The sequence below is a fragment of the Drosophila suzukii genome, chromosome Y, assembly GCF_043229965.1.
Source record: "Drosophila suzukii chromosome Y, CBGP_Dsuzu_IsoJpt1.0, whole genome shotgun sequence".
In the NCBI taxonomy this organism is placed as follows: domain Eukaryota; kingdom Metazoa; phylum Arthropoda; class Insecta; order Diptera; family Drosophilidae; genus Drosophila; species Drosophila suzukii.
In genome coordinates, this window is record NC_092085.1 from 1 (window position 1) to 5,000 (window position 5,000).

The 5,000-nt window shown below is 38.1% G+C and overlaps 2 non-coding genes across 2 annotated transcripts; both read right to left on the bottom strand.

Moving 5' to 3' along the window:
* LOC136117414 (large subunit ribosomal RNA) lies at positions 1-4,071 on the bottom strand (the record flags this gene model as incomplete). The annotated part of the gene is made up of 1 exon (XR_011604955.1): positions 1-4,071. It is a non-coding gene; the product is annotated as a large subunit ribosomal RNA (ribosomal RNA).
* Positions 4,072-4,476: 405 nt separating this feature from the next.
* Positions 4,477-4,655, bottom strand: LOC118878698 (5.8S ribosomal RNA). Its single transcript, XR_005015224.1, has one exon. It is a non-coding gene; the product is annotated as a 5.8S ribosomal RNA (ribosomal RNA).
* Positions 4,656-5,000: the final 345 nt, after the last annotated feature.

Here is a 5,000-nt window from a genome sequence, read left to right on the forward strand (position 1 = left end):
ATGCTGTCGCAACAACGTTTTGTCATTAGTAGGGTAAAACTAACCTGTCTCACGACGGTCTAAACCCAGCTCACGTTCCCTTGCATGGGTGAACAATCCAACGCTTGGTGAATTTTGCTTCACAATGATAGGAAGAGCCGACATCGAAGGATCAAAAAGCGACGTCGCTATGAACGCTTGGCCGCCACAAGCCAGTTATCCCTATGGTAACTTTTCTGACACCTCTTGTTAAAAACTCTTTAAACCAAAAGGATCGATAGGCCGAGCTTTTGCTGTCCCTGTGTGTACTGAACACCGAGATCAAGTCAGCATTTGCCCTTTTGCTCTATGTGTGGTTTCTGTCCGCACTGAGCTGGCCTTGGGACACCTCCGTTATTATTTGAGAGATGTACCGCCCCAGTCAAACTCCCTACCTGGCAATGTCCTTGAATTGGATCATACCTGAGTAATTGGAGTTATACCAAATTTTCAAATCAAAAATACATAAATGCACCGTTTTATTAAAGAATTTGTTTGCGATTATATAACAAACTCGTGATACTTTGATCAAGAAGCTTGCATCAAAACCCAATACCATAAGATATAATAAATATATCCGTATAATGGCTAGGAAATGATACACGTTCCATTTAATCAAGTAAGTAAGGAAACAATAAGAGTAGTGGTATTTCATTGGCGATACCAAACCGAAGTCTAATATCTCCCACTTATTCTACACCTCTTATGTCTCCTTACACTGCCAGATTAGAGTCAAGCTCAAAAGGGTCTTCTTTCCCCGCTAATTATTCCAAGCCCGTTCCCTTGGCTGTGGTTTCGCTAGATAGTAGATAGGGACAGGTGTGTCTCGGATCCCTCCGAACTTATTTTACGGCATTCTAATATACCCACAAGTGAGTATATAATGCACGGGTCTAGGTTCAGCGCCAAACCAACGCCCTGGACTAGCAGCTATAGCTATGTACATAGCAACCACCCCAGTATCAATTTGAGTACTTACTTGTCGGGCAAGCACTCCCCCTTGCGTAGGGGCGAGATCTATCTAAAATCTCTACCGTTCTATGGGTCACAGCACCCGAGTTGTATTACGCAACATCCACGTCGAGCCCGAGGACTCTACCCGCGATATAGGTGTCAACCACAGCCACCACGATACTCCCACAAGGGGGCCAACCTCAATGAGCAGTCTTGGAGCTGCTCAACCCGTGGTACCGAAATTACAGGCTCGGTGAGCCTCACCCCTTCAGCTCCGACAAGCTCGGATGGGGCAACCATTGCCATATTAGTCGCCTCCTACGACAAGCTATGGCAGGCTGTGGCAGTATTCTTCGCCGCTACCACACGGCAAAGTAGATAGGGACAGTAGGAATCTCGTTAATCCATTCATGCGCGTCACTAATTAGATGACGAGGCATTTGGCTACATTAAGAGAGTCATAGTTACTCCCGCAGTTGACCAGCGCTTACTTGAATTTCTTCACTTTGACATTCAGAGCACTGGGCAGAAATCACATTGTGTCAACACCCGCTAGGGCCATCACAATGCTTTGTTTTAATTAGACAGTCGGATTCCCCAAGTCCGTGCCAGTTCTGAATTGATTGTTAATTGATAATCGTTATAATTAATAAGAACTAATTGGTTTAACCCAATTAGTATTCTTAAAAATTTTAGCAAGAAAGTTCCACAATTGGCTACGTAACTAAACTATCCGGGGAACAAGTGACCAACATAAATGCCAGACACTCTATTTACCCAGAACGAGCACATAAACCATGTTATTGTTTCCCAATCAAGCCCGACTATCTCAATCTTCAGAGCCAATCCTTATCCCGAAGTTACGGATCTAATTTGCCGACTTCCCTTACCTACATTATTCTATCGACTAGAGACTCTTCACCTTGGAGACCAGCTGCGGATATTGGTACGGCCTGTTGAGAAGTTTGCGTGTCCCCACCATAAATTTTCAAGGTCCGAGGAGAAAATATCGACACAACAGTATATGTCATGCTCTTCTAGCCCATCTACCATATCTCTCTGCGAAAGACTTCCATGGTAGTACGGCTATAAAACAGAAAAGAAAACTCTTCCGATATCTCTCGACGGCTTCTTTATGGTCGTTCCTGTTGCCAGGATGAGCACGAGGCCCATATTTAATAACAAACGGATACTCAACAGGTTACGGAATTGGAACCGTATTCCCTTTCGTTCAAAATTATTCAAGTATATTAATTAGCTTGATTTATATAATATAATATATTTGTATGGCATTTGTGTTTTACTTGAAAATTTTCGGCTTTCGCCTTGAACTTAGGACCGACTAACTCGTGATCAACCACTGTTCACACGAAACCCTTCTCCACTTCAGTCCTCCAAGGTCTCATTCGATTATTTGCTACTACCACCAAGATCTGTACCAATGGCAGCTCCATGCAGGCTTGCGCCAAACACTTCTACGCATACCATTGTACCTTCCTACTCACTAAAGTTTCAAAATTTATATCACAAGTAATATAAATCATCTACTTTAGCGGTAATGTATAGGTATACAACTTAAGCGCCATCCATTTTAAGGGCTAGTTGCTTCGGCAGGTGAGTTGTTACACACTCCTTAGCGGATTTCGACTTCCATGATCACCGTCCTGCTGTTTTAAGCAACCAACGCCTTTCATGGTATCTGCATGAGTTGTTAATTTGGGCACCGTAACATTACGTTTGGTTCATCCCACAGCGCCAGTTCTGCTTACCAAAAGTGGCCCACTGGGCACATTATATCATAACCTTGAACTTCATATCAAGAAAGTTAAGGTTCTTACCCATTTAAAGTTTGAGAATAGGTTAAGATCGTTTCGACCCTAAGGCCTCTAATCATTCGCTTTACCAGATAAGATTATTTTATATAACATTAAAATGCACCAGCTATCCTGAGGGAAACTTCGGAAGGAACCAGCTACTAGATGGTTCGATTGGTCTTTCGCCCCTATACTCAATTCTGACAATCGATTTGCACGTCAGAACTGTTTCGGTCTTCCATCAGGGTTTCCCCTGACTTCAACCTGATCAAGTATAGTTCACCATCTTTCGGGTCACAGCATATATGCTCAAGGTACGTTCCAGTTAGAGGCATAAATAATATAAATATCATTATACATAACTATATAGAACGCCCCGGGATTGTGTTAATTAGCTATAAATAGTTAAAAAACTAATCCCATTATTAGTCAAGTTAATTACGCTATTAGGTTTATATCCCAATAACTTGCACATATGTTAGACTCCTTGGTCCGTGTTTCAAGACGGGTCCCGAAGGTATCCTGAATCTTTCGCATTGTTAATCATACAAGTGCATATAATAAACACAAAAATCAATGATAATTATGCCATTATATAATTCCGAAAAATTAACGCACTGTATTCATATAAATCTATCAGCACTTTATCAAATTAATAACATTTATTCTGTGTTAAAATGCAAGCAAATTAATTTGAATAAACTATAAGTTATATTTTATGATAAATTTTGTATGCTAATAGATTACAATGTCCTTATATGGAAAAAATGCACACTATTATCATAATATTGTTTAAATATTACAATTTTAATGATGAATTTTCCATAACGGATATTCAGGTTCATCGGGCTTAACCTCTAAGCAGTTTCACGTACTGTTTAACTCTCTATTCAGAGTTCTTTTCAACTTTCCCTCACGGTACTTGTTTACTATCGGTCTCATGGTTATATTTAGTTTTAGATGGAGTTTACCACCCACTTAGTGCTGCACTATCAAGCAACACGACTCTTTGGAAACATCATCTAGTAATCATTAACGTTATACGGGCCTGGCACCCTCTATGGGTAAATGGCCTCATTTAAGAAGGACTTAAATCGTTAATTTCTCATACTAGAATATTGACGCTCCATACACTGCATCTCACATTTGCCATATAGACAAAGTGACTTAGTGCTGAACTGATTTCTTTTCGCTCGCCGCTACTAAGAAAATCCTGGTTAGTTTCTTTTCCTCCCCTAATTAATATGCTTAAATTCAGGGGGTAGTCCCATATGAGTTGAGGTTGTGTATAACTTTTATTTGCAATTAATTCTTTATATATAATGATAAAACATTTTATTAAATTCGTTATATTTATATATATATATATTTGTATGGCATTTGTTTGGTCTAACGAATCAACGAAGAATAATAATATAGTCAACGGCTTTCTATTTTCTAATCGTTAATAAGAGACAATTCTAGATAAATTTTTTATGCTAGACATTTCTCAGTATTATTTGATTGAAAAAGAAAATATTTCTCTTCGTTTTTCACATTCAAATTAATTTACTAATGTGAGATAATGTTTTTCATATATTTGTTAATATTATGAATAAAATAATTAAATTATTATTATCCAATAATATACCATATGCTTATAAAATTTCATTATAAAATTTGTATAAACAACTTAATTAGCATAGTCTTACAACCCTCAACCATATGTAGTCCAAGCAGCACTATAAAATTAATTAAAGTACATAACAGCATGGACTGCGATATGCGTTCAAAATGTCGATGTTCATGTGTCCTGCAGTTCACACGATGACGCACAGTTTGCTGCGTTCTTCATCGACCCATGAGCCGAGTGATCCACCGCTTAGAGTTTTATATATTGGTTTGTTAATTTTGTCATATATGTTTTTATTGAAAGAAATTAAAAATACACCATTTTACTGGCATATATCAATTCCTTCAATAAATTTATTTTTATACCTAAAACGAATGCTGCGAAATGTCTTAGTTTCATATAACCAATAATATATCAAGTATTTTTTTAATGGCATTTACGGTATTAAATACTTTTTAGCGATATATATTGAAATTTATATAAAACATTAACCTGTATTAATCAGGTACAACATTGTACATTTTAGGTTGTTGCATTATCCAATGTATGCGCATAACTGAGATGAACAATACATATCGCAACGCGTGTATATTATGGTCCAT